Raw genomic sequence first — 7,670 nt, 5'->3', positions numbered from 1 at the left:
AATTTGTATACAAATTCATGTATATATTTTTAAAAATATACATTTATTTATTTTTATATAATGTCATTTATTTGTTTTTTTATTTTTATTTTTCCTTATTCTTTTCCATATAGAAAATGGGAATGTGGTGTCATCGACAGCAAGTCAGCCATTTTTGGAGGATACCATCTCCTGTACACTGTTACCACCCATCTAGCTAGGTAGTCTCAACCCGTTCAGCTCGGTGTAACTCTGTTAAACTTCAATTTCAACATGGTCGTAGGTTGTATGTGCACAAGTGTGCGGTCGAGAGAGAGAGAGCGTGTGTGTGATGGTGAGGCTGGCGACCAGAGCAGAGAGTATGAAGTTAGCAGTATAGCTGTGAACTTAGCAATGCAATGTGCGTACAGTTTAGGCTATTTGTCAGTGAATGAATGCTACAACTCCTCAAGACCCAAGCCAAGTTCCCATGTTTTGCTTGCCACCAGCTGATGAAAGTGAAGGGAGTTAGGAGATACCATGTTGTTATGCTGAACATCCTTACTGACAGTCAGGGCACAAAATTAGCACGAGCCAAATACTGGTAAAATATGCAAGTGGCTGGTAGATTTGCTTCAGTCATCAGCTAAAAAACCATGGTAATCTATTGAGTTGCTGCCGTTGCTAGGTATGCTATCCTGCAATTCATTTGAATTAGTAGTCCTTCCCTCCACATAGTCATATCATATCATATCAAAGAAAACAATCACCATCAATTGATTTCTCTATTTCATAAGTTACTTTAACAACAGAATGTCTATAATTTCCAGCATTATTTGGGTCTTTACTGGGTTTACTAAAAGGTAAATTAAGTGCACTTTTCCAACTTTTTGGCATCAATCCTTCTCTCCATATCTTATTAAGTAGTTCCAGGATGATACTCAGTACTTGATCAGATAATTTATGGAACATAGCATATCTTAGTTGGTCCTGTCCCATTGCTGTGTATCCAGTGCCATGTAATGCTATTTCTAACTCACTAATTGTCAGCTCAGCATCAATAGTTGAGTCTTCATTATCTTTTTTTCTTAATTACATCACGGTTTTCACTAAGACCTTCTTCTTTCCTCTTTTTATGCAGATCGTCCAAGTGATTTCCACTGTGTATTGGCAAAGCTCTTACCCAATACATAGCCTTTTCTTTCTCAATCCTCTAGCACTGGAATTTTAGTGTACCTCCTTTTTCCACTAATTTTCTTTAACATTAGCCATACATCACCTAGTTCCACTTCTCTTCCTATAGTAGAACAGTATTTCCTCTATGTGTTATTCTTGCTGGATATGATAATTCTATGAGTCAGAGCTTTTGTCCTTCGGTAGTCTATTAAGTTTTCTTGATTCAAGTTGCTTCTTAATACTCATAATGCTTTATTTCGTTCTCTAACAGCTACATTCTTCATTCCACCGTGCCACCACTTTCCTTTTCCCAGTTATTCTACTCATGGGTATGCTTTTCAAAGCATCATTCAAACTTAAGTTAGTTACTATAGAAGCACATTCTTCAATATTACCATCTATCAAAATCAAATTTGCTTTCTCAGTGTGGTATTCTTGAAAATTTTCCACCATTTCTTTAACATGTACCTTTCTTGGGCATGCACATTGATATTTATAGAACAAAAATTGGAAAATGATTGCTTCCTATGCCATTAGCCTTCCATTCATATGAACACGCTACATTTCTAGATACTAACATTACATCTAGACATGATGAACATTTCTGTATACATCTAATCTTGTTCCTTTGCCATCATTAAGACAGACCAGTGATCTTTCCTCCAACAGTTCTTCAACCACATTGCCATTATTGTCCGTGTGTTTACTACCTCAAAAGCTATTATGAGTGTTAATATCACTGCAACAGATTTCTCTTCTATTACTATGTTCAATTGCATTAAACATTTCGACACTCAACTTCTTGCATGGATTGTAAAAGTTGATTATTTTGATTGCATTGAAGTGTGCATTACACACTTCAACAATTAAATATTCCATGTCTGCTGGTGATTCGAAAAACTATTCTATCTTTTATAAATGTAACACAACCACCACCTTCATTGTCTACCCTGTCATGCCTAGCTGAGGTTTATCCTGGTATAATAAAGTCAAGATGGGGGTGTAGCCAGGTTTCTTGTATACATAAGATATCCGGTCAAGGTTCTGAGTTAGATACATATCTTTTAAATTCTTGACCATTAGCAATGAGGCTTCTCGTGTTCCACTGTAGTAAATGGATCACTATAAAAACTATGTTAATCATTACCCCGGGACCCTCCATCAGAATTTACTTTCAACATTTCATGAATATCTTCTGCTCTCAAGTCTTTAATATCCAGTGCATATTAGTGAATATGCATTCACCACTGTCTTAATTCTACTACTTTTTTTCTCTTGCTTGGTAGCCACATTAATAATTTTACAAATGAAGGCCATGAAACTTGTTTGATCTACCCCCAACGAATCCTCTTTTACCTTGCATTTATGGGAACATCAATCTGCTGTATTATTGAAGCTCTAACTGCTCTAATTGTCTTCTTGCTGCATCCTAGGCTTACTAGTTCTCTGGGGTCTAGGGCCACCACTTAGTCTTCACCACTCACCTTCATATGCAACTGTACTTTGTTTTTCATCATTTACTGTCTTTAAAGCTTCTAATCTATAAGGATATGTTATTGATTAATCTGTATTTCTTTACCTCTTTTGCTTTAACACACCAGAGAAATAATTGCACAAGGATTGAGAGAGGCCCTTGATTCCTGGGGACTGGGAAAGGAGAGGCAGGTGGCCCTGACTACTGACAGTGGGACCAACAATGTGAGGGCAGTCCAGCTGAATGATGGGAGAAGACTGTCTTTGGACACAGGCTTCACCTTGCCATTGTCAAATACAAATATTTGTATTCATTAAACAATTTGGTTTTTTTGAACTAATTATATTATTAATAGCCTAAAAGTAATAAATGTTTAAAATTGTGTGAAGTTTTCAGAAATGGATGGTGTTTTTATTAACGTTTGAATTAGCAGGCTATAATATTTCTGTAACAGCAAAAAAGTACTAATCTGCCTTTACAGGCATTGTAGAGAGTTCTGCTGAATTTGGCTTTAGTGGAGCATGGAGGGACTTGGTGCCACCTGCTGGCACAAAACTGATGTGGATATCTGTGGAGTGAGGAAACTGGCAGGATATGATGAGAGAGGCTTTTAGTTTAGAGATGCTTCGCCTTCCATTAATATCAAACCAGTACTATTGGCCATGGTCAGCACCTCCCTAACAGGTGTGCATTCCCCCTATTCTTTCCATTCTCAGTTAGATCTCTGACATTAGATCTCTGATTATATATTATATTTTCTCTCTCTCTTATTTTTTTTTTTTTAGACATTTCTGTATATTTTTCAGCATTTTGATAAGCAGTTGACAGAATTCAGTTCATCTCCCAATACTCAGGTAACACTAATCACTCATGTGGTGCTATAAGAAAGGCACCACATGAGTTACTTAAAAGACCATAACTCCCAAACCATAGGTCAGATCAACATGAAACTTCAAACTCCTATGCAACTGAAGACACTCTATGACTTTGCCTCTGGGACCACCCATGTATATTAATGAATGTTGTGCGATTTGAATATATTAGTAACTTACCTTCCAATTCCCAATTACTAACAGTGACTCCATAATGCTATTATCAGGTTACTGGCATCAGCAGCACACTGTAATTTTTTTAAGAGTGGGCAAATTCAACTGACAAAATTTGGACTTGTACTTGAATTTGAATTAGTATTAACAATATGTTTTATGCATGCACAGATATACATGAAATCACTTGTGGGTTCTGATTTCTTTTCAGACATCCACCTCCTTACAACCCTCACGACTCCCTTGTTGCATGTTTACCCCTACAGTTTTGGGAAGGACTTCAGAGCCTGCAGAGCTGCTCCCCTTGCAATTATCTCCAGTCAAGCACCAGCAGCAAAGCCCCCAGTCCACATCAACAGCATATTTCTAATTAGAAAGGTATATTGCCTGTTCTCTTATTTAATAGTTTCTATCACTTGACTTTGCAGCCTTGAAGTTTCTACTTGCTTCATGAGTGCCATTATGCTTATATATATTGAGCAGTGTGTAATGTGTTAAAGGGGAATTTGAGGCCATAAAATGTTGGTATGAGCTCTTGCACTCATATGACGTTTTAATTCTGGTTCATAACTTCTAGCAATATTAGAATATAAACCTCATTTGGGTGTAAGAGCTAACACAAACATTTTATGGCCTTATAACATCAGAGCCCCATTCTTTGTCTATAGAGCAGCAAATTTTGCATCCTAGTTACATTACTGATTGGAGGGTTCTCCCTCTGATTTCTAGCTTTGACTTAGTGATGCATGTTCACAAATAATGACTGAACTTTCCTGGAGTACAGGAAGAACATATGTGAATTTTTAAAATGGGTGGTATTCCCCTTTAATCAAATGACAGGCTATTATGCTCAGTTATTACTGCAATTTAAACTGAAAAAAAATCAAAAATCTCTTTTGCCTGAATTGCAGCAAAATAGTAGTTCCAAGGTAGTAGTGGTCACTAGAGGGTTTAAACACCACAACTACCTTTTGTCATGTATACATATGAGCCTTATGCTTTTTATTCCCCTACATATCCCTGCTCTTTCATTTTTCTGTGCACATTCAATATCCCTAGAAGGAGAACCATTTGATTTTGGTGATCCCACAACCTGTCTCCTAACAAAACATTCAGGGCAACTTTTCAAGTTGCACCAGATTATATACAATTTCCCAAGCTGACATTAAGATTCATGGATATATACACAACACACATATACACACAAACACTGTCATTCACCAACAGCATAGTTTTTCCATGATTACACTACTTTGGGCACTGCACCGAAGTATTTTTTGCTTTTGTGCTTACTTTTCAATTATACTTAATATCACAGTCAAATGGCCTATCAAAAACAAGGACAATGCATTCGATGTATCCATATTGTTTTTCAGCTGGACAAGCCATTGCTTTGTTGAAGGCACTACCTTCAATGTTTCCTTCCCCAACTGTCCCACCAATAAGCTTGGATCAATAAGTGAGGTGAGTTTGAGTCAGTGTCAGTTTAACTGAAATTAAATTGATATGCCTGAGGTTTAATTTTGTTCTACTTTTTGTCTCCTCTTTGTTGCTCTCAGCCATCGGAGGACCCCAGTATGTCTCTCTAGAGACGGCCCATCACCAGTCCGGTCCTGGTAGAATCTATAACCTCCTCCTGGCTGTTGATGCACTGTCGCTGATGACCTTACAATGCCCTTTCTGTGACAATGGGTGTCTGAGAGTAGACTGAAGGTTGCCCACAGTCTAACAATGCAGTAGGTTATTGAATTACCTGTTTGTTTTTTCAGGAATTTGCACAATAAGACTGTTACTGGTGTGAAAGCTCTTTCCAGACTACTTTCAACAGTCAATAAATGTTGACAGAAATTTCACGTGCAGTCCTGATTGTGATTTCAGTAAAAATCAATTTCCTGTTATCTGAGATTAAGGACTAGTTTTAAATTTAATATGGGTTTAGGTCTGCCTATTTCAAGATGAGTCAACTTGTTTCAAGTAACAGCATAATCACACTCCACTATTTTACGTAATTAAATATTACGTAATATTCACTTAAATTAGTGATTTATTTTCTTGGTGTGTGTGTGTGGTATAGTGACATTTAAGTGCTTTCACTTCTATATTATTTCCTTATGCACAAACAAAATTGTTTATCACACTAACAGTATGAAACTAGAACTGTTACGATGCTATGCACACAACACCATTATAACACAATGCAAAAGTACTCAGTTAGCTACATTTTACATCTCAAGTTTTTCAGCGTAAACACCACAGAAATTTCCCTTTAACTTAAGGTCAACACTGTAATATCTCACAGCAGTTAAATGTAATAGATGTAGCTCACACATTTCTGCATAGAACATACAAACTATCCCCACAATACCAAAGGTCGACCGTCTTACGCCAACTACAGGAGTTAGCTACGCTAGCTTAGCTGAAGAATTAACTCACCAAGACGTTATAAAAGAATAGCGAACAACACACAGGCCCCTGGATTGGTCACTCATTCACTCTGCTTGTCTGCTGTCTTCAAGATTCAGTTTTACATAGACATATAGGTGTCTTAGCGATAAAATCAAACATTTTTTGACCACCCTTTGAATTGGTTTAGTTGAACCCGTTGTTGATCATTTGTAACAGCATTCTTTGGCTGTCAATCACAGTCTATCAATCCACACAGGTGTCTGACTGTTTACAAAGGTGAGAAATATGACATTTAGCCTAACTGCAATCACTGACTGAAAATAGAACACAGGAAAAGATGGGCTAGCATATGTTGAATGAACCTGCTTGGCCCACTGACTCCAGCCAAATTTTAATGAGCTAAACGCAGGATTGTAGTGTTGCCGAAATGCCGAACTGGTTTGCGAGTCAACATTAGCAAACTTTGCTAGCCCACTGACCAAACGTTAGCTCGCTAATCGGACAGGATTTGGCTGTGGAGATGGGACATTCATGAAGGAGCTGAATCAGTTTCAGCTCATTTAAGTGTAACATAGTTAGTAACAGTGCTGCCAGCTCTCACACACTGACGTTTACTGACGTCACGATTATATTGTAATTTATTCCCATGGATGCTGCTCAGAGTAATCTCAGAGGAGGAGCAAAAGTCACCCTCTGAGTTGTGCATTAAAATAGTCCTTGATTTGAGATAATGTAGGTTCAAATGATCTGCTTTTGAAGTTGATGATGATTACTCATTCCTGTATAAGATTACAACTACATCAGCTAGTGGTGCTACTGAGAATAGCTACCACTTGAACCTGTGTGTAATATAAACAGGTGGGACTGGAATTAGATAGTTGTTGTGAGGCCATTTCATTCATCCAAATTGTTTGTCCTTTGTTGCAATTGTTGGTTTAACCAGGTTTAATGATCCAAATCATACTGTGATGTGTTTTAAGGCTATTTCATTTCTATAAATATTTTGTCCTTGTTTGACATTGAAGATGGTCTAGTAGCCTGCAACCTACTACCATTTTAGGCTACATCATTTTTTATGAATATAATTTCAAATATGAAATAGCCATTCTTGTAATAATCATTTCCTGTCTTGATCCACCCAATTATATACAGTTCTTGATGCATTCTTGGATTTCATAGCACCCTCAATCTAACTAATCTAGACTAGTGCAGGTGGCTGTTTCTTAAATTAAGAACCACCTGCTTAATCCAAGAGGTTTGGTGGTGTAGAGAGGCAGAAATGAAAGCTTACAGCCTAATATTTGGGGAGGATAATGAAGCATTAATTTATTTACTTCAATTCAACACCCACATATCCTGTTAGTGTGTCCTGCACTCCAGTTCTGCACTTAAAGTGTGTGTTACTTTTGTATGTTTTCAATTCCGTTTCGGATGTGCTTCCTGACAGGAGGTGAGTTGCTTGATGCACAGGTCCACACAAAGACATTATGTGTATCTTTGGAGAGGCATAATTTCCAGCTTTCAGAGGAGCCTTCCTATCAGCCTTAGCAGTGATTTACTGCTGCATCTGTCATCCATGTGAATTATTTCAAAATTATCCATGCTGACAG

The 7,670-nt window shown here is 37.4% G+C and overlaps 1 long non-coding RNA gene across 1 annotated transcript; it reads left to right on the top strand.

The window, feature by feature from the left end:
- Positions 1 to 138: 138 nt before the first annotated feature.
- LOC122987098 lies at positions 139 to 5,113 on the top strand. The gene is made up of 4 exons (XR_006404459.1): positions 139 to 200; positions 2,736 to 2,832; positions 3,921 to 4,032; positions 5,031 to 5,113. It is a non-coding gene; the product is annotated as an uncharacterized LOC122987098 (long non-coding RNA).
- The last annotated feature ends 2,557 nt before the right edge of the window (positions 5,114 to 7,670 follow it).

Source organism: Thunnus albacares, chromosome 1 (genome assembly GCF_914725855.1).
Source record: "Thunnus albacares chromosome 1, fThuAlb1.1, whole genome shotgun sequence".
Taxonomy (NCBI): Eukaryota; Metazoa; Chordata; class Actinopteri; order Scombriformes; family Scombridae; genus Thunnus; species Thunnus albacares.
This window is presented reverse-complemented; position numbering and strand designations above follow the sequence as displayed.